This window comes from Pyrgilauda ruficollis, unplaced genomic scaffold (assembly GCF_017590135.1).
Source record: "Pyrgilauda ruficollis isolate IOZ18807 unplaced genomic scaffold, ASM1759013v1 scaffold66, whole genome shotgun sequence".
NCBI lineage: Eukaryota > Metazoa > Chordata > Aves > Passeriformes > Passeridae > Pyrgilauda > Pyrgilauda ruficollis.
In genome coordinates this window covers 2,667,544-2,693,742 of record NW_024528377.1, presented here as the reverse complement: position 1 = coordinate 2,693,742, position 26,199 = coordinate 2,667,544, and the positions used below count along the sequence as shown (strand labels likewise).

General features: G+C 40.3%; 1 protein-coding gene across 5 annotated transcripts in view; it reads right to left on the bottom strand.

Moving 5' to 3' along the window:
• CALD1 (caldesmon 1) overlaps nt 1-26,199 on the bottom strand; it is a 171,555-nt gene that overhangs the window by 96,403 nt on the left and 48,953 nt on the right. For 4 of the 5 annotated variants that reach the window (XM_041484370.1, XM_041484374.1, XM_041484376.1 and 1 more), the window contains exon 3: nt 4,748-4,841. The exons of the other annotated variant lie outside the window; for it this stretch is intronic. The gene's annotated coding sequence lies outside the window, so the exon portion shown is untranslated. The remainder of the gene's footprint in view (nt 1-4,747; nt 4,842-26,199) is intronic. 5 annotated transcript variants of the gene reach the window in all.

Below are 26,199 nucleotides of genomic sequence, written 5' to 3'. Positions count from 1 at the left end.
TAACAATTTATAAAAATAACTATTTTACTTTTTTTAGAGACTACATAGACCTTTTATGGAATAAGAAGCCCTGAAAATTCTGATAAGAAAAAAAAAAAAAAAAAAGAGAACAATTAATAAAAATAACTATTCCAATTAAATTTTACATTGAGATTTGTAGACTTTCCTCAGGTTTTGCCGTTCGGGATTTTCTTTGTACGTGTAAGGAAAACAGCACTTAGATTATCCTCACTTTTAACACAAGGGGAAAACATGACAGAGATTTGTGTCTCAGTGATAAAACTAGCAAAAATAGAACACTTATGATAACCCAGGCTTTGAGAAACATCAGTAAAAAGCCCCCCGAGCTCCATGAACATGTTGCAGGCTGCACATGTCACATAACTACGGACTACGATTTCTTTGCCTGAGGCTCCCACATTTAACAAAGGGAAACACTGCTTTCAACAAAAGATGCTATTCTAGTTATGTGCCCTTTTACCCTGTCAGAGAAACAGCTGGTATCATAAAGTCACAGCTAATTTGTATCATATCTGCACTAACAGTCAGATTTAGTTTGTATCAAACTTTCAAAGTTGGACTTAATGCCAGTTGATGGATGACAGCTTTTCTTGCCTCCCCTTCTCAAAGCATATTTAAACATTGCCTCCCACATAAAAAAAAAAAAAAACCCCTCCCAATATTCAAAATACAAACAGAGTCTTTAACATGTTCACATAACCAAAATATATGTTAAATACAAATCATTAAAACTAGCCAATTTAAAAAATCCTAAAGAAGGGTGAGAATACTATACCAGCAGTTCCGAAGTTCAGTGACAAATAAATAGTGCTTCAAGACAGACATGTGGGTACCAAGTGTAATGGAAAAGAATTTTCTCCTAAAAAGATGAGCAGAAAAAAAACCCTGCCTCAGGTAATCTCTTGAAGTTTGGGTTATCTGTTCTCCAGATTCCAGTCTGCCTGCAGAGACTGTAAGGGTTTTTTCAAGGTCAGCACTCAACAACTTAGGGAAGACCAATCTCACTTTTTCTTTTAGGGGACCTGTTTCTCATTTAAGCTATTAAATGTCATCTACTTTCATTTTAAGATCCCTGTAGCAGGATGCCTTTACTGTGTAAAGGACTCCAGTGAAAGTGAGAGTCAGGCCAAAGACTCAACAGTTCCAAACCCACAGAGCTCACGTGAGAATAAGTTGCAAAAAAATATCAGTCTCTTGCTGGAAAACAGGCATGGGGAACTTCCAGAGACTGGGAGTTCAAGCTCCGTTCATATCAACATCTAACAGTGATGGTGTGCTTCTGAGGCTACCCCAGCACAACACCTGAGTACACAACATGAGCTGGAGACAAGACACACTCTTAAAATTTCAGCTATTTCTCACTTCCACATTATACAGAAATATTGGGCCAAGGCTCTTGCCTATCATGATCTGAAAGCATCACCAAACTGTAGGCAAGGAAAGTCTGTGTAATGCTGCACAGTGTAATCATTATCAGGGTTCTGAACAATTGGCCCCATTTATCAGAGGGAGACTGGTGTGGTCTGTGAAGTTACACACACCAAGCCAACAATGGCCCTGGGAAGTCCCAGCAGCAGCGACAGAAATGCAGCTTTAAAGTGACAGGAGAGCTTACTGTGATGGAGCTGAGAAAGAGCAGTTGTCAATGAAGACTGAAGAACCCCAGCTCGCAGCCCATCTTTCCCTCAGCACATGCAGTGCCTGACTTAGAAGGGCAGTGTTGCACAGAGGACAAAGTCACAGCTTCTGCTGTGCTTGTCACTGCTCCCTGAGGGACTCCCTGCCAGTGAGCAGAGCCGAAGTGCAGCATGCTCCTGCCACCTCCTCTCCAGCGAGCTGGATCTGCTCCCTGCCTACTGAGAAGATGCAAATAATCAGCTCCACTCCCTTCACTCTGAGCACAGCAGTGATTCTGCCCTTGCACATGACCTTTCTGCTTGTTCAGAATTTTTTTAATATTTTTTGTTTTCAAATGTTTCTAAATCTCTGTCTGACAAGGCATGGTTTAGCAGAAGCAGATTTCTCTTCAGCTACCCAGTGTGTCCATTTTACAATTCCTAGGTGCTGTAATTTCTGAAAAATAAAAAATGTTCTTCATCCAAAACTTGGGATGAGTCACAACAGGTTTACTTGTTTGGGTTCACCCTTAAATGAAGAATAACTTTCTATATCTAGATGATGCTCTGGCTTGCTTTACAGCCACTCCAGACAGTTGTAACACCTCCTCAGCAACCCAAAACCCACCAGGCTCTCATCTCTCACAAAAGAGCTTTTCCCAAAAAGTGCCCCAGCTGTACTCAGAGGTCACTTGAGGTCCCAGAAGTGACAGGAAAACATGGGCAAGATTGACTTCTGCCCCTCCTTTTCCAAGAGTAGAGAGTAGTAGGATGGGAGAAGGAAGACCCTATGTTCATCTAACTTTACCTCATAAAGCCATAGAAAATATCTTCAGAGACTCTACAAAAATGCTTTTCTCCTAAATGATTATTTAGGAGAAAAACTGACTAAACCCATTCTTACACAATGTTTCCTAATGGCAAACATCTTTCAACAAAACAAACATTTCCAAGGAAAAATAAAAAGCAATCATCCCTATCCAGTGACTCTGAACCTTAACCTTTGAAGGTAGCACTTATTCTTGGAAGTAATGAATATAAGCATGTCAGATTTCCTTCCAAAGTCAGGTTTGACTGTATTGCAGAGCTAACTTAACAGGACTGTCATGATAATACTAAACTGTTGCCTTTTATATTCAGATAAAGAGATGTGGCTCGTTTCCATTACAGAGATAAGGCTGGTTGTTTAACTTTCCAAATGAGTGTATTAGTCCACAAGATTTGTTTCAATGATTTTCTAAAGGCAACTAATGGCCTATTCCATGGCATTTTCATTCACATCCCCTAAAACCCACCACCCTCTTCAGATAGATTTGCCACGTGAAAGTGAGGGTTAAGTACGGAAAATATCAGATTTTGCTTTTACTTCCTTGTGACAGAATTCTTTTGTCACCTTGACAAGTGCTGGGCAAGAACCAGAGGGACTTCAGGATGAGAGAGATGACATTTATTCTGCACCTGGAGAAGATGACCGAGTCCCTGGAGGATGGATTTTCAGATGCAATTCATGAACTAAAATAAGGAACCAGCTCCAGCTCAGCCTCAGTTTTGAGGGACTGAAGTAAGTGCCTCCTTCAACACCACAGCCTGCATGCTCAGACCTGTCTACAGATACAACTCCAACTTCTGAGGTATCAGAAACGCTCTGGGGGCAGTCACTGCTCTCTTTGAATATCCAATCCTTAGCACAGGGAAAAAAGACTCCCATTTACGACCCCACTTGCTTTTGGACAGTATGGCCTCCTTTGCCTGGATCCATACTTTTCAGGAATTTAAATACCTCATAAACACACTACTTGTGGAAGCACGTGGGAACTTAAAGCTAGACATCTCATGGGAAGAAATGTTCCATGGGAAATTCCAGAACATTTTGGCTGGTTCTGAATCAAAAAGAAATCCTAATTTCGAAACATCAGCGTTTCCTACAACTGGAAATACCAGATTGCATCTGGCTTCAGTTTTCAACACTCCCCCCACCGAAGGCTCGAAAGTTTTAAACACTCCCCCCACCAAACACAGCACTGCAAAACAACAGCCAGGGCAGAGAACAGCCTGCAATGATTATCAGCCCATCCAGCACTTGCACAAACCTTCTCAGAAGTGTAGACAAAGTTTAAATTTGCTTCCCCAAGGATGATGACAAAACCAGCTGAGATGGGCTGGGACCCAGCAGTCCTGATGGGGAGGGAAGGCTGCTGGAGATGAAAGGCAATGCAAGCAGTGCCCAGCCTTCTGCTGTGTGTGTTTCTCCTCCTCCACACTGCTCTTGCCAAAAAAAGAAGGGCAGAGGTACAGAGGAGGCCCAGGCACAGAGGGAAAGTGGTCCCCCACCAGTGACAAGCTCATTGTACCCTGAAATGACTGAAGATGATGGTATTTAAGGGAGCTGACTCAATGCTGGGGCAATATTTCTGACCCATCATTCTGCTGTCACAGGCACTGCCTTAAACTTTAGAGCCAGTCCACAGTTTGTCTGCAGTCTGGAATTTCCGTATATTGAGGGGCTAAAGTTTACACACGTTATAAACACTTCCTTTAAATGGTTTGTGAGCCCTCACTTGTTCTGGCAGTGAAAGAACAATGTTTGTAAAAAAAAGTCTAAGTGTTCCATGTTGTAAATAGTCAGTAAACACAGTTAGTTGGTCTCATATACTTCTCAGAGCCTGCTTGCTCTAAAAAGAAGACACAACAGGATAGCAGCACTCCAGCATATGATCATAACACAAATAAATACGATTTAAGACTCCCACTGCAAAAAAACCTGCTAAAATCCAGTGGAGAATCAGATCTTTTAAAAGAATGGCCATACACTGACAAAATGATTACTGTAAAACACAATGATTTTTGAGTTGAAGGTAAAATTCCACGTGAAATGCTTTAAATCCACTCTAAGTTCTGAACAAAGTAATCAGTGGTGTCAGTGACACCAGAGGGACAGGAGCCAAGGGTCTGCTGCAGGGATCTCCACTGATTTTCACAGGAATTTGGATCAACCACCAAAGAAATAAGAAAACACACAAGAAAAAAAAAAAAAAAGCCTCAAATAAAACCCCCAGCTTCTGAATACGACAGGAAAGCAAGTCTGAGGTAACTTCTTTGATCATACTCACAGGAAGGCAATCAGAGGAAATATTCTGAGCTTTTCAGTAACAAACCAGCTGCTTGATGAATCAAAATGACGACTCCAGAAAAATGAGGTGAACGCTATACAAAAATAGAAAAAAAAAACAAAAGAACCTTATTTAGCAAAGGCATAATTACTCTGCATTCTTGATTTTTCTTTGGTAAAGTCTTCTTTAATGACACTCCTAGAAAGCCAGGGGTTTTTTAGGCATGAAATAAAACTTTAAAAGTTTTAAAGCATCAAGAAACCCACTGCCAAAAGCTCTAGAAATTAGAATTTGACAAAGGAGATGTTGATCTCCCAAGATCTCTTAACCAAGTCAGTCATTAAAACATCTTTATGTCTGATACAGACTCCTGTTATTAGAACAAGGTGAAACACACTGTCTGACCAGCAGTGAATTTTCTCAGCAAAACCAGGTTTCCAGCACACCCCCCCTAAGGATACAGGATATTCCCTGCAGTATAAAACATGTTCAAAAAAGTACTCTGCAAAAGCAGATAAACAGTAAGATGGCAGTCTGTAGATGATACAAAACTATTCAGTTTAATCAAACTTAAAAGGCAGTATTGCGAACTGGGGAAAGAGTTCATAGCAATGAATTTCTACAGGCAAAATTCATGAATTCATTTTTCAGAAGTAAAAGTACAGGAGGGAAAAAAGAAACCCTGAGATCATTATACAAACAGCAATCAACTTTAAACAAGCCAGTGACACTCAAAACTTCTTGGAAGGTGAGGAAGAGTCCTCTGAGAATATTAGGTGGCTCCCTGAAACGGTTGCCATGCTTTTGAATGGACTTCCCACCCTGAACAATCCCTGGGTGACCTGGTAGAAACCCACCATGGGCACCAGGAAATGCAGAAAGAACAAACTTAAGTGAACAGGGGTATTTTTCCTTCTGCATTCAGCTGCTTCTTTGGTAGTATACAAACACACCAGAGTAAAAATAAAAACTGCAAGCTTTATTCAGAGAGCCTCTAGTGGTCTGTTCTCTTCAGAACCAAGGACATTCATGTAGAACATCTGCTGCCAGCAGAGGAAATGGATTATTTAAAAACCAACCTATTTTCAGTCATTTTAAGGTAATAGCATGGGGTTGGTACTTGCATTCATTTCTGGTTATTCACTGGAAACTCGGACTTTTGAGGACTCAATACAAATGACTGTTCTGTAATTTCAACAACAATTTTACAGTCTGGTCTCTAGGTTTTAAGACACCTGTCACTGACTCACATAACTGCAAATACTGGGGTGGCCAAAGGCAGGAGTTTGATCCAATGTATTAGGAGTTTCAGTACTAGACTCAAGAGATCTCAACCCCAATTTTATGCTGAGCATTACTGTGCATATATCACATCAGAAAAAAGAACAATGTAAGAAAACCACCCTGATTTTCAGGGTACAAAAATAACAAAAAGAACTTTAAATCTTCTTCTTCCTCTCCCTGGTTACACCTGCTAACAGCAAGAGCAGTCCAGAGCTTCAATCATGAATAACATGGCCCTTCCAGGTCACTGAATTAATTCCAACTTTTGCACTAAATTGAAAATCTTACTTTGCTCATTTCTATGGTTTAGTTGTGCCCCATTTGACTCTCAGCAGGAATAACTTCAAGACATTCAGATCATGCTTTTGGAGTGTCCTGGGTCCAAAAGCCCTTTTCTGCTTCAGACCATTTGTTCTCTTGCAATCTCTTCAAGATTTCTAAAACTGAGACAACCCCCAAAAACATTTTGATTTTCTTTCCCACAGTCATGAAGACCTTTTCTGCTGCTCTCCTTGTATCTGCTCTGTTCTAAACCAACACTTTTCTGAATCAAGTTCAACATAACTTGTGATATCAATAAAATGACTGAAATATTCTCTCACAGTGCTTGCCTTCCAAAAGAGCTTCTCTCTCACCACAATTCCATTGTAAGCTGGCTATGAAGGGTTACAAACAATTTAACAAACAGGTAATTTCCATACAACTTAAGCACAAAGGAAGTTCAGGCCCAGGTCAAAAACCAGACTCCATAAATCCAAACCCTCCAATCCAATAAACATCCCTCAGGTTTGGACACACTTTGGGCTGTAATCATCAGTGGTAAAATTGGCACCATTTTTACTGATTCTTCAGTCCTTCGAATTCCCCTGACCATAAACTTTGGGTTCATGTTCTGCTCTCATTTGTGCAATGGCATTAAAAACACCCCAGACCTTGGCACACACCCAGCACTGCACATTCAACACTCAATTTCCAGCTAACAGGGGCACCAGATTCCCAGCTAACACAGGACAGTAGCCATTAAACACAATTTTAGTAACTGAGATGCTTTTATCAGAAGTTCTTAAAAATGCTTGATCAGAAGTACTTGGTGGCTTAAGAAGTTCAGGAGTTGCTGCTCTCTTGATTATAGAAACTAGAGAAAACAAATCACATCCAAGGTCATTCAGCAGCAGACCTGTAACATTTAAATGTGGGTTGGGGAGGGCCATTAAAAATATATGCATAAACACACAAAGAAAAGCACGGTTTCACTCCCCTCTGCTCTGTTAATGAATTTGGTTCCTTACACCTGGTAGTTTTGAATGGAAATAAAGTTATGGGGCCCAGTTATCGAACTCTGTGTTGCAGGTATTGCATTTTATCCAAGAGATCCCAGCAGTGATCAATATCAGATGTTCAGAGTAGAACATAGGGACAGGGAAAGGATATAATGGTGCTTCCCACAAATACTCTACAGCAGCTTGTGACTTCCAGAATGCCTGAGTCAAAGGTGGAATCCATATATTTACTGATCTCCATGGCAGCCTTTTTCCATTAGGTTCAGCAGCTGCCAACACTGAAAAAAAATCCTGTGACAGAGTCCTCACTCACCTAGTGCACAGTTAGCTCTGGTGTGCACACAAAGTATTCAGCATTGCTTCCCATACAATGGAGCAATCCCAAACCTGACAGCAAGATGGTTAAAAAGCTGTCTTGGAAATAGCACACCTGGGTTTCAGTCCCACTCACATATGTAACCACTTAGGAAAATGAAATTAAATCAGTAGGAGAGAGTGGGAACATAAAGAGTAGTTGAAAAGTGCATTTGAGCATTCTTTGTGACAAAGGAGGTAACCCAGCCTACCTACTGCACTCTGAGTTAGTAACTTGTGAGACAAAAGGACTCTTCCTCTAGTCTGTAAAAATAGCAAATGTTTCACAGAATCACAAAACAGCTGAGGTTAGATGACACCTCTGGAGATCACCTAGTCCAATTCCCTGCTCCAAGCAGGCTGCCCCAGCACCATGTCCAGCTGGGGTTTTGTTACCATGATATTTTTATGAAAACCCTTTGCTAGGATTTTCCTCCTATTTTAGCTGAGAAGCCTCAGAAAAGAAATGTAAACAATTAACTGTCTGATGGCTGTGGAATGTGGTCTGGGCATTGTTTACCAACAGATGCATCTTAGATTGGTCCATGTGGATTGTTTTCACCTGATGACCAATCACAGCCACCTGTGTCGAGGCTGTGAGCAGTCACAAGATTTTGTTATCATTCCATTCCTGTCCTTTCTAGCTTTCTGATGGTTTTTTCTCTCTTTTTAGTATAGTTTTAATATATCATTTTAATATAATATAACTTCATAATATAATAAATCAGCCGTCTGAAACACTGAGTCACAATTCTCATCTCTTCCCTTGTCCTGGGACCTCGAACACAACCATAGAGTTTGAGTATTTCCAAGACACCACAGCTTCTCCTGGAAATCTGTTCCAGTGTTGATCTCTCACAGTAATAAAGCTCTTCCCTACATCTAAATGGATTTTTTTTTTTAATTTCAATTTCTGTCCTTTTCCTCCTGTCCTTTCACTGGCATCTTTAAGAAGACTCTGGTTTGGTTGGTTTTTTTGTCATCTGTCCCCACTCCCACGGTGACACAGTCACAGTGTGTGACAGCCATAGAGTGTTAAGCTTGAATCTCACCCTGGTTACAGCTAGGAATTTTTATCCATAGACTTCAATATTGGCTGATGTGTAAATTATTTCTTTTCCCTCGAGTCACGAAAATGACAGCAGCAAACCTTCTTTTAAAAAAGTAATCTAGGTGAAATATTTCTTTGAATACCCACTTCTTCCAGACCTTTTGATTTTTATTTTGTCACTGTTGTCATGTAATTTATTTACCTGGTAAGACATTACAGAGGGAGCAATTACAACTTTTCCTTGGACATGGTGCAAGAAGAAGGCTTTCAATACAGGATTTGGCAAATAAGTGTTGCCAGCAGCAGAGGAGACAAGAAGCCTGAAACTCATCCATCACCAGGATACCCAAAAAAGGTGCCCAAGGAATTCTAGCATCACCTGGAAAGGGGAGGTGTGTTCACACCTGTGAGCTGCTCACCCAGACACTTGCACACAGCCTATCAATACAAAACAGCAGTTCAAATAAAAACACCTCACGCAGCACTATGCTTGAGTTAAATTTAAAAACCACAGTCAAATCCCACTGGCTTCAGGCTAAACACACATTTACATGCTCTGCTGAACAGAGTTTGCTGTACCTGAGCTCTGCCTCCCAGAAGGGTGCAGCCACCTCCTGGGGGAAAAGTTTTGAGAGGGAGAAAGATCTTCCTCTTCCCTTCTGCCACACTGCTAAGATGCTCTTAGTGAAAAACTCATCAAAGCTTCAGAAAATGACAAATTTCCCCTCCACCATCGTAAAATGCCAATTATCCTTACACTGACTTGAGTAGTACATTGACAGCAGCAGGGCACATGAATATTTTGGAGGGAAGTCACTCCTCTTACATTCACAATGATACTCTCTCGACAAAAGTGAACATCTCTCAGATAAAATGACTGCCCCACATAGAGGGTTTCATTCTGCACATCCTGGCATGAAACAGGAAAGAAAGCCAAGTGCTTCCTGAGGTTAAACACACCCAAAAGGAGGACTTGGTACATCTCATACCGAGTGAAAGCAGATTGTGAGATCTCTGCATGGTAATTCCTCAAAGTAGAGGCTAACAAATAAGCAAAGCATGTGTGCATCTGAGCAGATGTGGGCTGGAACAGCATCCTTGGCCATGCAAATATAGCACTTGCTTCCTTCTTTGGCCACATTTGTGCTACTAAGCAGAACCCATTTGCTAACCACACAGCAGTGGCATTCACATTAGCAGAAAACCAGACTCCTCTTCTCTTCCTGCTTTGCTCAGCACTTACTGACCACAGGAGCAAACAGAGGGCTGTGCTCCTCAGCAGCTCCATGCAGGATCTGCTGTTCTCACAGGGACATCAGGGACAGCAGGAACAGCCCAGACCTGCTCCAGAGCAGCCCCTTGTCCTCACGTAAACCTCGCTTGCCAACGGAGGAGCGACGCGCGCAGCGAGGAGAAGACAGCTGAAAGAGAGAATTCCCCTCTCAAACTGTGTGTTTGCAAGAGCAAACACTTGAAAATTTAAAAGCCAAAGCTGATGATAGCCCTGGTTTTAATCTGGAAATTGAACACGAGCTCCCCTGCATCACTGGCAGTGGATACAGGCGTGTCTGCTACAGAACGTGCTTCTGAGGGAAACTATTTACTGCTAATAAAAAGTCCCAAATTCCTTGCAAATTCGCTGTCCCTTTCAGAAAAGGGTTCCAGAAAGCTTAGAGCTCTAATCCAAGTCGTTAATAATCCATAAAAAATACGGCATAATAATTCAAAAAATAGTCTCTTCCAACAGACAGCAAATGGAAACTGCCTGCTTTAAAGCATATTTTGACAGCTGCTAGCATCATTCAACATTTCAAATGAAAGAATCTGCTCAAAAGAAACAAAACAAGCCAAAAAAAATTGAAACAACAAAAAGATCTCTTGTGAAAGCTGTGATTTTCTCCTCTTCTGTGTCATCTTCAGCTATTGAATGGAAACACACTAATGGGATGGGTGTTGGAAGAGAGGGGGCTGCAGGGAAAATTCTGTGAGCTATATCCTTTTCAGGGAAGTTTAATTAATGGCATTTCTGAGAAGAATTTTGATTGACAGGATTAGTGCCAGCACTAAAAGTTTCTATTTGTGGATCCTGGAGCTCACAGCTCCCATAAAAATAAAAAGAGTTCAGAAAAGAGCTTTGTGCAAATGAAGGCATTCCCTCAGCAGGGAAGGTTCATGTGAACCTCTTCTGTGGCTTCCCTTCACATGGGTTTTTCTGTGGAGATAGGATAGCAGCAAGTCCCTGGAGAACATCCCCTCCATGAGGCAAAAGGTTTGCTTCCATTTTCTAGGTTAGTCCTTGGGGAAGGTTTCTAAAAGGAGTCAAATTTAAACCCTAAGAATGAGTGTTCCCAAATTTTGTAGAGGGAAACATTTGGTTCCACTTTCTTTTCTTTTGGATTTATTTCAGCTTGTAGCTCAGACTGACTTTTACTTTCTAAATTCCTACCTCCTTCCTGCTAAGACAATCCTGTATTTTCCTAGCAACACTCAGCTCAAAAGATTTCAATTCTCTAATCACCTATAAAGACTTGGGACAAATGATTAAGTTGACCACAAGCATTGTGCTTTATTTGATTATTGTCAAATCTTTAAGTACTATCTCAAATAAACCTTCTTTACCAGGGGTAATGCATTACATGCCAAAACAAGAAACTGGAAATGAGCCAGTGCTGCTCCATTGCAAAAACAAGGGAAGGACACAGCATTCCAGTTCCCACAGGAAGCACTCACCAGTTTGCTGAACCATCCTCCAGAAACTTTGAAATGGAAGAAAAAAATGAAAAAAAAATTATTCTCTTCACTTTCTACATCCCTTCTCTACCACCTTCCTCACAGGATAATCTAGGTCAGATCCACTTAATATCCCAGAAGTTTTCATGCATCTTATTTGCATCATATCTTGATGGTTTTGCCCAATTTTTTCCTCTACTCTTCTCCTGCTTTCCCTCAACTCTACTGTTCTCCAGCTTATTTGCTCACTCCTGTTCACATTCTTGCTATACCAAACTTAAATCTGTGTCTTGGCCCAGATCCTTTTCCTTCTATTCCTTATTGTTATTGTCCTGGTAGCTCCTACCTCTGATCCTATCAGTTTTGGGGGTTGTTCCCATTAATCTCCAATCTCTCCCTTTTTGCACCTCAAAAATTCTTCAAATTATAAGCACTCATATGCATTTGGGCTTGCAAATTTCTGCATTTTGACTGAGGCAAGATGAACAGAGCTAAACTTCCACAGAGGAAAAGTATCACAGCGCACCAGAATGATGCCACTTACTCAGGAACAATACAAAAAAACCAATGCAAAAAACTCTTTTAAGTGGCTTTATTAGGTATGGAAAGCTTGCAAATCAGGCATCACAAAGAATGTCCCAGTAGTCACATTATTGGTGATTAATACATATATCTTCCTCCATAGGCTGCTTCCAGTGACCCAACAAACCACTGCTTTTATTCCAGCTACTGCCTGGGAACAGCTGGAGGTTGGATGCTTTCAGCTCCCACTGCTGCTGGCAGTGTTTAATAGAGATAACTGGTTAAGTTCAGATCCACTTATTCTACCCCAGAAGTTTTCATGCATCTTATTTCCATCACATCTTGATGGTTTTGCCCCATTTTTTGCTCTGCTCATCTGCTGCTTTCCCTCAGCTCTACTGTTCTCCAGCTTATTTGCTCACTCCTGTTCACATTCTTGCTATACCAACCCTTTAAGGCTACAGCATTACTAACTCAACTTTTATTAGCTTAAAAATGCCTGCAGAAAGGAGCAGATATGCCTGAACACTCAAGGGCCTCTAGATGCCTACACAAATACTGAAATTTTAGTCCTCTCAGGAGGACTGATTGTCACAGATGGGCACCATCAGCTCCACTACAAAAGTAACCAGCTTTGTCACCACGTGCTGGAAAATGGATCATCACCCTGACTTCTTCCTGTTCTGCCCCATGGATGGAGGAATGGAGTCACAGAAGGCATGGCAAGCATGTCTATTTTTTAACTTTTCACTCAATGTGCAAACACAAAGCCTGGCAGTTTGCAATCCATCATCCAGAGGAAAACCACCAAGGCTGCCTGTCAGCCCTCAAACACTACCTGTGTGCTCAGTGATACCTGAGCTTTGCCAAACCCACTCCATTCATTTTAATGAACTACAACTCATAACTTCAAAATGCAGTTTTGAATCTCTCCTCATATAAACAGCAAGGAATGTGCACATGGAAAAAAAGTTATCCTGGTCACACCTATAACTTTTCCAAAAGGAAGGGCATGCTTAGGTACTGTAGATGAGAATCAAGATGACTGAGCCCCAGCTACTTGTTTAGACTGTTAGTCTTGCTTTCAGTGGTAGGAAATATTACATAAAATCCATGTAACACATACAAGCTAAGTGCAAATGATGAAAGAAATCAGCAAGGGAAAAGAGGCCAGAGAGCTGTTGTGATGGAAGAATAGCAGCTGGGAAAACTGAAGTCAACCCAGCTATGTTATTTTTTAATTAAAAATAAACATAGCCTTTGTTGCCAAGGGATTGGTTAGCATTCCATTAAAAAAAAAAAAAAAAAAAAAAAAGGATTTTTTTTTTTTTTCTTTTCCTTTCCCCCCCCCAATCAAGATGACTGAGCCCCAGCTACTTGTTTAGACTGTTAGTCTTGCTTTCAGTGGTAGGAAATATTACATAAAATCCATGTAACACATACAAGCTAAGTGCAAATGATGAAAGAAATCAGCAAGGGAAAAGAGGCCAGAGAGCTGTTGTGATGGAAGAATAGCAGCTGGGAAAACTGAAGTCAACCCAGCTATGTTATTTTTTAATTAAAAATAAACATAGCCTTTGTTGCCAAGGGATTGGTTAGCATTCCATTAAAAAAAAAAAAAAAAAAAAAAAGGAATTTTGTTTTACTTCATTCTCATTCCCCTCCTAACCTCCCTCCCCTCTCTGTTCCCTCCTTCCCCCCGCCCCAAAAAAAAGTATTTATAGATTTTGCAAAAAAGAACTTGGTCATAAAGTTTAGCTGAATCGGCATCATCACACAGAACCTCCTATTTTTAAGGCATTCTCTCACACCAATGCCTCTTTGATTAAAAACAGTCAGACTACCATGTTAATTTTGTTCATTACTTTGTCTTCTGCTGCTGAGGTCCATGCTAGCTGTACAAGTATGCATGACTAAAGTGCACGTGTGTGAAGGATAAAAACCCTTTTAATGGAGGTTTCAGCAGAGCCATGTTAATCCTTCCAAGTTCAGCCTTGCTTCTCTTTGACACTAAAGCAGACTTTGCTTACATCTGGTTAGGGGTTTGTCCTATTTTTTAATGAAATTTGTTTGTGTCCAAGACCAGTGAAGGCCTTGAATTTTTTCTTTGCAGTCCTCACTTAACAAACAGGAGTGTGGAGTCACTTAGCAGAGAAAAACCAAAGCATCCAAAGACTAAGTTGAGGATTTTCACACATTCCAAGGACTCAAAGGTTAACTATTTTTAAAGGCTGACTACCTCATTAGCCTCTGTACCCCATAGCTTTTCATTCATTCATCTTACACATTTCTTGTGTGCTTTTATTATGCCTGACCTCAGAGAAGGTTTCTGCTACCAAGCTCTTCTCTACACAGCTTCCACATCACATTTCAAAAATCTTATCAGGCATAACCAACTCCTATTTTCTCATTCACCATCTGCTTTGCTAGTTACACATTTTATTTAAGATGTTTTAGGCCATTACTCATATGAAATTCATATCCAGAGGCAGTTGCAATTGTGCTGATAAAATACACAGCAGTTGATGGGGCAAACCTCCCCAAACCAGGTCAATGAAATCGATGTTTCCTGTAGAAATATCCATCTTCAGCTGTGCAAATACATCAGTTCTAACAGAATCAAAGAAAGATCTATCTAGTAATTAGGCACTAAGCTAAGTGGTGAGAAAAGAGAAGTAAGATGAAGTAAAAATAACTGCATGTACATCCTGCATCTCTGGTAAGTACCATCGTGTCATCAACCTAAAGGGTGTTCAGGAGTGGGATTGTTTCCTGCCTGGACTGTCTGGAATCACTCCAGCTTACATTAAAAGAAAAGGTGAAAATAATTATTTAATTATTCATTCGGTGCAGAGCAACTTAAAGAGAGTCATGAGCAGCAGCAGCAGCACAGTACAGGATAGCAAATGCACCCACATTTTCACAAGAGAAAGCCCAAATATTCAGCCCCAGCTGCACAGAGGGGCATTTCAACCTTCAATTTGCAAGGAGATCTGAAAATAGATTTGACTGGAAGTGTCTCTTTCTGCTTTTCTATACAACCCACTCTTTCTACGGATCCCAACGAGTTTCCAGAAAGATTTTGAATTCATTAAAATGTAAAGACAGAAATAATTTTTCACCCAACTCTGGTCAGTATCTGCTGACTCACACACAGATTCCTCCAGTATTTGAATCTTCCATTGACTCCAGAGAAAATTTGTGGTTGACCACAGAGCAAAAGCTTAGCTAACTAAATACCATAATGCATATTATTTGCCATGCAACAGTAAACACAGGAGAAAGAGGATACGAGGCTGCAAAACATTTTTCTTTATGCTTTGCATATTTTTTGGAATAGTTAAGATAACCACATTAGGCAAAGCAATGTGTTTGTTTTGTCTCAAGGACACTGGCTCACAAATAAATGTTACTGCAGCTAGTCTGAGTTCAAGTTATTGGTGCCCAAACTATAAAAGAAAGAAAAAAGAAAAATACAAGGCCTTTGGAAATGAAATGTTATTCCTCATCCCAACAAAACATAAATAACTCAACAGTTTAGTGACCAGCAGTACACAACAGAATGAATTCTGGGTATCCAAGCATCAAAGCATGACGCTGAAACATTCTATGAACATTAACTCTTATGTGGCAACAGAAAATTGGATTAGAAAATAAGAGAAACTCAGTGAGACAAATAACTTGGCACTGGCAGACCCTACCCATGCTAAGCTTCAGCCTCCTTGGATTTTACACCATTTTTCCTGCAATAATTTATTTTAGCTGAATTAAACATGATTGGAGGGATGGTTTTATCTTTCAGATGGTCACTTGCTGCCAAAGTCCAAGGGTTACATGAACATGGAGAAATCAGAGAGGCTTCTCAGTTAAACTTTCTTTTCCAGGTAGGGTGACACTCTGACTACCAAATTAGAAACTTCCTAATTCTTCCTACTGAGGAGGATTCTGTTATCCTTCTCTCACAGTGTTTTTGCTTTTCTTCAAGATATGCAACAGCTCAGTCTGAAAACCAAACTCAAGCAAAAGCTTTGGGAGATTCCTTCCATTCCCTTTCAAACAGGAGAGAGGGTACAATGATGAATCCTGAGCAGGACAGGGAAAGCGTAGGGTGACACTCTGACTACCAAATTAGAAACTTCCTAATTCTTCCTACTGAGGAGGATTCTGTTATCCTTCTCACAGTGTTTTTGCTTTTCTTCAAGATATGCAACAGCTCAGTCTGAAAACCAAACTCAAGCAAAAGCTTTGGGAGATTCCTTCCATTCCCTTTCAAACAGGAGAGAGGGTACAATGATGAATTCTGACCAGGACAGGGGAACCAAATAAACCTCAAAATTGCAAGGGGAAGACGGACTATCCTGTCTAGAGGGAAGGAGTTGCAATAAAGAAATGCTGTCAGACTTTTTATTCAGAAAAAACAGTCACAGCAGCAAGAATAACAGTGATTTTGTTGTTTTAAAATGCTGAGAGGCTTCTCTCACCATGTAACAGCACTATTTTGTCTTTTACGTCTCAGACCAAGCAGCTAAAGCCAGTGAAAATGCAAGCATGTGCCAAAATGGGCAAAAGATTCAAGACCATCCACATGTCCCATCTTCATCTGGCAAACAGAAAATGCAATGCTATTTACAGCCCTTTGATATTTCTTTGTTTCTCATGGGAAACTAGTTGATGTTGTCTACTGCCAGCTCTCATTGTTAGCAACACCCATGGAGAGTTTATTAATTTTATGTCTTGATGTCATTTGTCCAAAGCAACCCTTCTATATGGGTCACATTAGATTAATAACAGCAAAAGTATCATACGGACATCAGAACTCATTCACCAAATGGAATTCAAGAAGACTGACACTTAAATTTTATGTATTTCTTATTTAAATACAGAACCCTCTTGTCAGGCAAATCAGGATTTCCTTGATCTTTAAGCTGTCGAAATATACAGAACTAAACAATAGTCACCCACTCCACTAATTTCTCCCATCCTGTAATACACAAAACCACAGTTCAAAGCACATTTCTATTTGAATACTCTCCATCTTCTTTCCCAGCCCTGTTGAAAATCTGTGAATGAAGCAGAAATGCTGCCTGTATTCATCCACGCTGTGGGTGCCAAGTTAACACTTCTCCCAGCTGAGAGCAGGATCATTTTAACTGGAATGGCAGAGCCCTGCTCCATCAGGACTGCCACACTGTGACAATGGCATGAAGGTATCACCAGTTTAGAAGATCACTCATTTCTTTTGGTGTAAGTCACAGAGAGGATCTCTGGTCTCTACAGACCCCAATGCTTCTAAGTTCAATAGGTCTCTCTACATACGCAGAGCCCTGCTCCATCAGGACTGCCACACTGTGACAATGGCATGAAGATATCACCAGTTTAGGTTCATTTCTTTTGGTGTAAGTCACAGAGAGGATTCTCTGGTCTCTACAGACCCCAGTACTTTTAAGTTTATTAGGTCTCTCTACATATCACAGCTTACATCTCCTTTATGAATACTTAAAATAACATTAGCACCTGTAGATCAGTGGAAAAAGCTGACAGGAGGAATAGCTGTAGAAACAAATCTGCACTATGCTTCAGATAAAAACACATCCAGAACACACAGGGATGAAAGAGAACCTGGAAAATTAAAGGAATGGAAAGAATATGTTAAAAACAAAGAGAAGCAGTGATACACAGGCATCAAAGGAGGTGAAAAAGATGGGCAGAATGATTGGAACAACGGGAATGAGACAGATTTAACAATAGGCTTGCACAAGTACATTACACCAAGGCCCACAGCAGCTCCTACAGCTGCATGGTGTCACTTCAAGGCATTATGACATTATTCTTTTATATTTAGAATATGTAGTATCCACAGTGGTGCTCATCCCCTCTGCAGACACCAGAAAGACAGATATTCTGTGCTGCATGGTTTTGTGTCTAGTAGAGAGGCCCACACACCAGCAGAGAAGGAATCTCTGTTGATTAACTGTCAGATAGGAGGAGTGCAAAAAAAGCCTTATGATAACAAATACTTCTTGCAACAGGGCTCATTCTACCTGTGTGTCCAGAAACACGAGATGAAAAATAGACAATCAAAGAAAAGGGGGAAAAAAAAAAAAAAAAAAAAAAAAGAAAGAGGGTTTGAGAAGTTAAATGGCTGGTGCTGTAGCTCTGAGTTTAATCTACAAAACAGCTTTCATCAGAACAATTAGATTATTCTCCTCTGGGCCATTCATCATCTCAGATATTTTTCTAATTTTGACTTCTACTCACTAGAGATCAGAAACCTTCTAAAAAAATTATCATCTAGGGATTCCTCCACTGGAATTTGGACTGGCCTCCATCATTCCTCCAGACAGTGCTCCTTGACTTTTTCCCATCGAGCTCACTGCTGCAGTGCAATGCCTGGAATGGCAGCTCTGTGCTGCAGAAACTGGGCAGCACTCAGGCACAGGGTGACTTCCAGTTAATGTCTGAATACTCTGAATTTTCCACCCAGGGTGGCAGAACTGGATTAGTTTTTGTGATCCTCCTAGTATCAAATCCCAGTCCCACTCATGGCTTTGCTCAATGTATATTTGTGGGAAATGAAAAGAGCATGAGGAAAATACAGCTGAAACTCCAAACAGAGAAGGTTTCAGGTATTATTATCTATATTTATATAGGTAATAACCATTATCTATCTAATTATAATAATTTTATATATAATAATTATTATACAGAATATAATTATTATATATATTTATTATCTCTTCATCTGGCTAAATCTCCATGGTTCCTTGTAATACATAAGCACAAATATATATCTCCTCACTTTTTGTCAACTTTTAGCCACATTGCAGTTTTTGTTTCTGTCTGTGGTATGCATAGGATTTCCACTGCAATAATGAGTGATTCAAAGTTTTCACTCTCACAACAAACCTGTGAAGGAAGGATTAATTTCTGTTCTCATTTTACAAAAGGCTCATTATAAAGAAAGACAACTTGTACAGCCACAGATATGTTCTGTGAATGAAGACCTTACATGGGGGCCTCCCAGTGTGTCAAAGAGTGAAACAGCTTTTTTAGTATTATTATTATTATTATTATTTGGTTTTCTTTACAGGGAAAAAAAAAAGGCCACTTTCTCTGAAAGAAACAAATTATTCATTTCCTAGAAACACAAAACTGGTTTCTGTCAAATTCTTTCAGTGGTATGTTCTGAAAAGGGAGAGAAGGCAGTGACAAATGTGGCAGAAGAGGATGAACTGCTGCCTTCTCCAGAAACAGCGAATCCATTGGTGTCAGCTTCCTTGCTTGAGCCAGAACCAAACACACATTTTACACAGGCTGAAGGGCCTCTTTATACAGCCATAAATGACACCTAAATCATTTAAAATAATGGAGGGAAGAGGAGGCTGTAGAAAACAGAGGAAGCTTCAGACAAGTCCCAGGAATTGTCTCGTTCTAAGCCTACACAACAGCAGCAATAGCTTTGGTGTCCCTCTAGAACTGCAACAGGATCACCTGTGCTTGACCAAAATCTCTGAAGGTAACACATGAAAATCTCCATGGAGTTAATGCAAACACAGGGATTTCTCAGCCCCCAAAGAGTTTGCCATTCCTCCACCTTCAAGCCAGATCTAATAGAATTTCAGACAGACATTCATGAGAAAGCTGTCTATAATAAATTTCTACTCATGTGACAGATTTGTCTCCATTTTTAAATACCTGCCTCAATACAAAGTCTGCGTGGCTGTACATAGCAGTGTTGGGCTGGTTTGCTCTCTTTGGTACCCTGCACACCACCTCCCTGGTGACATATCCACAGCCAAACAAACATCAATGTAAACTGCAGAGCAGAAAAAGGGGAAAAAAAGAAAATACAAGAAATAAAAAACCCTAAACCAAAAACCTCACACATACCATTTCACCAGTTCAATCTTGCTTTTACAACTGCAGCTTTGGCTAATACACAAACAGCTTCTTCTAGGAAGAAAAAGTTGCACTACTTCAGTGAGAAGTACAATGCTGAACAGATGCAGCTGAGCCCTGACAAATCCCTGGGCAGATATAGTTATTTCAGTTTGAGAGCTTGGAGTGTGACTGGAAGTCCAAACACTTTGAAGATGACATAAATCAAAGTAGCCTCTCCTTCAACATGGTGATTTCCTCTGCTTGGAGTCCCTTCCACTTTGAGAGAATGGATATAAACTGTTCTCTCAAAGCAATGCACACTGTTCACTATGGATTATGTGAGGTACTTTTTTCAAGAAGAGAAAAATGAGCTTTTTTCCTCACGTTTGCTTGTACAGCTTAAAATCTCATTATAATGACATGGTGCTGGGTGACTATTTTGGCTGCAGAACAATGACAGAAAATCAGCTTTTCTCCAGCTTAGTCTCAGTAATGGCATGAGTACCATGCCAAAAAATCTCAGTACCATGGCATGAGGGAAGTGTGGTGACACAGGACAAGTCCTCTTGTAGTCACAAGCCTGTGCCAAGGGGGGTTTCAGTACCTTTTTGAGGACTACAGGCTATGGGATCCATGGTGGATTTCTGGTTCTGCAATTTCTCCCACCTCCACATCAAGATCATTAAGGCAACCAAATAATTAGCTCTGATTCCTTTGGGATGTCTTTAGGTGTCCCATGTGAGGGTAGCCAGCTCAGTTATCAGAACAGAAGTCATTTCAAGAAAGTCAGCAGTGAGATTCAGCTGAAGAGCTGCTCAGTGTTACCAAAAAAATACAAACTACCATGGCTGTGCAGCTGATCTCCAGGAGCAAAAATCCTGGGATCACTCTGTACCAGAGAGGAACTCAGAATTATACCTCGTCAGCTGGTCTGAAGATAAGAACACCTTCTGGATCTTTTCCTTGCAACAGTTTTCCCTTGCTTTTTCCTCTATTATGATATACCAAACACCACAATATGAGGCTTTTCACATGCTTTGCACAATCCAAAGTCTCATTTCCAGCCCCCAGACTATAATTTTTCCACAAGACATAAGCTGGACTTCATTCATATAGTAGCATCCCCACTGAGGGTATGGTGCTCCATGTATTATCATCTTCACCTCTAATAACTCCAGAGAAAAATCCATATTTAGGCCGATGGTTGCATCAAATAGACTTTTATATACACATATATACACTGATCTACCTTGCAACAGATGTAGCACAAAAATAGTATGCAAACATACACACCATATACTATCTTCCATAGTCTAAATAAAGTACAGCAGAACATTTCCTCAGGGAGGAACTTTTCTGGAGAAAATAGAAAAATACACCTTAATAAGGTTTTGCTCTAAAACAAAACCAAGTTTAGGGGAAATACACATTAATAAGGTTTTGCTCAAAAGAATAAGCTTCAATGGTACACTGATAAAAATGCATCTACTGGAACAATTTTCTTTAAAAACTCAGCATCTTACGAGGAACTGCTCTAATTGCTGCCTTAATCAACATCATAATTTCTAATACAACTTGCAATTAACATATGGTAAATAGCATCTGCCAATTAGACTATGATGTGCACTGTACATCTGATTCCTGTTTTCACTGGAATGCAGCTATTAGTGCTGGAACTTGTCCAGGGTCTCTGCTTTGGCCTCTAATGCTCTGTAGATGAGCAACCCTCAACTTTATGCAGCAGTTAAGAGGAAGACAAGATTCCTGCACATATGAATTAGGTCATAGATATGAACCTTGAAAGGAGGTTCATTAGTCATTTTTAGAGCTCCACTACTTTAAAGTAGAAGAAAATAAATCACAGAATACATCAACTTCATCACTGCACAGTGTCACCACAGACAGCAAAGTTAAAACTGTATTAATCACACACATCCCACCATTTCTCCCTTTCTTGCCCGACCATCCTTTCCTTTTTTTTTTCTTTGTTAGACTTCATAGACTGGAAAAATACCACATAGATTTCATTTTATTTAATTATTCAAGATCGAATCTCTGCTGTTGTCAAGTGCCTTCTATGGATGGCTAAAGATTCACACTTTCCAAGACCACCTATATTTGCTCAGCATCTGTAAGGACAGTTTTGCTCAGAGCCCAGTTTTCGCTGCTGATGAAGCTGCAATTCTCAAACAGACAGTGTTAGCAAGTCATAGAGGTAAGAGATGTGAAGCCCCCTAAACTTCTTTAAAAAGCATAAGACAATGAGAGATTCTAAGTAACTGCATGATCAAAGCACGAAGAAAAAAGAGAGCTACTTTGAAACTTCCATAAGTGCTGCTTTAACTTTCTGAAAGCAAAATCACTCAAAGGGGCATGTTCCAAACTTAAAAAAATAATAAATTAATACTAAATAATAATAAAAAAATAATTTTAAAATAATTAAAAAATAATAATAAAAAACAAAACATACCATGGAAAGCCTATGCTTTTACCTGTCTTGGTAACTCATTCTAGAATGGCAAAACAAGCTTTATCAAAAAGATTCCACAGCTGGTGAGGGTGACAATTTTTGTCAGGGTTCCAGAGATAAAGCATGCTGGGGAGAAAGACACTGCCACAATTATCAGTCAATGCCTATTAAAGACATCCTTTTACCAGCAGGAGAATGTTGTGACATGGGACTCAAGATGAGACTTCTCTGCCTAACTCTGTCACATGATTTTGGGGTGAGACTGGGGACAGAGGGTTACCTCAATGCTGCTTCTTCCCCTACTGCCCTTTGATTCTCATCTGATCAGATTTTAAGTCCTTGAGGCCTTGGAATGCTTTTCAACATAAACAGTGCTTAAGCTCCCCCTAAGTGTGGTATGAAACTATTAATACAGAAAATAGAAAGTGTTTTGGTTTCTTCTCCCCGGGATAGAAAGAATACCAATAGAAAGTCAAAGGAAGCATGCAAAATTTTCCACACTAATCTATTGAATTCATGCTGCAGAGCCAAGGTCCATTAGGAGCAATGTGGGCCTTGCTTCAGCCTGAAAGCCAAAGCTCAGCTGTCATTCCCACCTGTGCAACGTACACAGCAAAGGTTTCTGTGCACCGTTCCATCATGTGCTCCTGCTGCTCTCAAACGCAGAAAGGGAAGAAAATGGAAACATGAAGCAATGAAGTAATTTTCCTTCCCACACACAACCTCAGGCTGAGATGATGTCAGGTTTCACAAGCAAAGCCAGTGTGAATGACAGTAACATTTGAGAGGAGAAAATCCAAAGGAAACCTATATATTTTTCAAAAAGTGCTTCTGCTGATTCAACAGGCAGCATCCCTACTGCAAAGTCTGAAATGAATCAAGACTGTGTGTGTCACACGGATGTCACTTTGGCTTTCACAGAATGGGGAAAAATTGCCTAAAGGCTACACTGTCTCCTATGCCAAAGAACTCCTGAAGGGATTATAAGGCTGGTTACCTTTATTCTCAAGACATGCAACTTCCAGTTGAACCATAAAAAAATCTTATTGGTCTAGTAACCGCTGTAATTTCTGAGAGCTCCCAATCATCTCTACTAAACTATGAATCATACAGAAATAAAGGTAAAGAAAAAGCCCAGGTCCCTTTGATCCTTTTACTGGAATAAAAAATGAGAAGGGTGGACGTGGTGGGAGGGGGCAGTCATGCTGGCATTATTATAGCAGCACTTGAGGTGCTGCTCCTTCCAGGGAATTTCTCTGCAGGATAGCTGTGGTTGGACTGCATCCTTTTCCAGGTGCCAAAGAGGACAATACTTGGACTGAGCACATAACCCTCACCCTTGACCTTTAGTCACTGCTGAAAATCACACTGTAATTTTTACAAGAGTAGCAGAAGCACTTGGGAGAATTATAGAGTGAGGGGAACTTGAATTTTTCTCCTCTGTAGATTAAGATGCATGCATACCCTACCTAGACTTATTAGATCCTGCATACCAGGATTCATCTGGCTGTATCAAAACATGGATCTGCTGCCCTCCTCCTTCCTCCTCATAGCCAAGCAGCCTTTAGCAAAAACAGAGATTGGAGAGAACAAAACAATCAAGTGGAAGCTGCTTTCCCCACATTTCACTCCTCTTGCTCCTGGCTTGCTGCTATTTCACACGCTCGACTATTCAGGACAGTAGCCTCCATTTGAGGTAAGATTTAAAAAAGATGAGGGGAAAATTGACCCATTTTTCCCCCCTTTGCATATGACTATTTAGAAAGACAGGTGAGGAAGGTACATGACACTTCAGCTGATGTATTCATGACTCCTGTCATTTCGGGGCAAACATAGACTTGGAAAAAATGCAGCAAGATTGAATCACATTAAAGCCCTGATTTAGCAAAGTGCTCTGAAACACATGCTTATAGTTAAGCCTGTGCCTAAATGCTTTGCTGAATTAGGACCTATGTTGGTAAAAGGGGCAATTGATTAATGGCTTCTGACAACCAGCAGAAACTAATGAGCCACAGACCTCTGCTTTTTCCTCCAAATGACTGTACTTAAACCCAAAGGAAATTTCATTATGGAAACAGAAAACACTTATAAATAAATCATACGTGTCTCCTTCACAAATATTAATTTTTATCTGCAATTAGTGGTAAACCCAAAACTTCCTTTCATACAGTAATCAGAGACAGTGCCATTTGCCCTACGAAGCTGGTTATTCTTTCAAACCCATAAATTTCTCCCTAAAACTCCATGGTTTACAGAAAGCTCTGTGAACCCAGCTAAATCAACCATGAAATATGCAGGATCCAACAGAGGAACCAAAAGGTTGCCTGAGACAAACTCCAGGGTGAATCATGCCAGCACTGCAAACCCCACCTAAAACTGAGAGAGCTCAGCAACACAACATGCTGAAATGTCCCTCTGAGACACATCAAATCCCAGGGAATTCACATATTTGCTAGCTCCCACATGAGGGATGAAAAAGCTATAGAGCAGTGAGAGGATAACTTCAACCCTCAAACATCCAATCCAGCTATTTGCCAAGTGCTCACCATTGTGGAGGTTTTCTGAGTGGCCACTCTGGTCGTATTTAGGGGCAGGAAAATCCTGCCATGTGCCATGGCACATCTACAGGAGCCATGACATTCAAGCCTTACCTAAATCTCGTTAAACAACTGGCCTTGTTTTGCTTAGCAGCATCTCTGCAGCACAACACTGACACCACTCCCAGCAGGATGAAAGGAATCACTTTTTTAACACTGACCTAACAGATCCACCTAGAAACCTCAAGGTAATAGGTTACTAAACAGGGACAATAATATCTGAGGTCTCGTTATCACTCATAAGGTATGCAAAAATATTCTCCCTTTTTCCCTTTTTGCATTGGTATTTTAGTCATCTAAATCAGATTTCAAGAGTAGGTATATGTTATGGAATGAAAACACAAGAAATAAAAATTGATGCCATACAGGACTTCAGTGGGTGTTTACAGAGGTTCCAGGGCAGAGATGGAGTGGCTTTCATGCCACATGATAACTATGAGCAGTTCATTTCCTTCATTCACATCCTCTTTTTTGAAAGAACACTACTTCACCTGTAACTGTAAGGATAACCAACTCTGAGCCCTCATGGACAATTTGTCACTGAACCATGACCTACTGATGAGATGGAGACTTTAGCTGCCACAGTTTTATCGAAATGTTTCTTGAATATCCATTATGGCCTTTGTAACAGGGATGAACTCTTAAAGGCAGCTCTGAGGAAAGAAAAGTGACATCACTAGCATTCCTGAGCCTTGGGGAAATGACCAAACCCAGGTTTTGTTGGGTTTTTTTTAAATCCAGAAAAAAATGTTTCAGCTCCCTAGGTTTGGATCACATCTCTATGGATCAGATACACTTTAACAATGCCCCAGAGGAAAGGGTGGGGAGGGAAAAGGAAAATACTTAATTTTTTTTTCCACAAATCTACAAAAATAAGATATTACTTTACTAAGTAAATGCTCCGTGTTTACACTTCTGTTTCACTGTGAAGAGGAAAACAAATATCTACCTTTGCACAAGTGACTTATCAATATGCTTATTGTAATTCAGATCAGGACCTGAAACATTCTCAAAACATGCTTAAAAGTCTATTTCATGTTGCCATGGATTTCAATTCCCATTTGTAAATACACAGGCAGAATTCTATAAACAATAACTAGCAGCCAGCTGAGGTCTACATATTCACCATGGTACCATGCACAAATTATTCCTAAGGTTCAGATAGAAAACTTCCAGCAGATCCAAAAGGAAGACAAGGTGGTGAGTTTAAAAACATATGTCCCTATCCACACAGTGCATGGGAAAGTTTGAAACAGCAGGTATTTCCTTTTCCTAGCACTGTG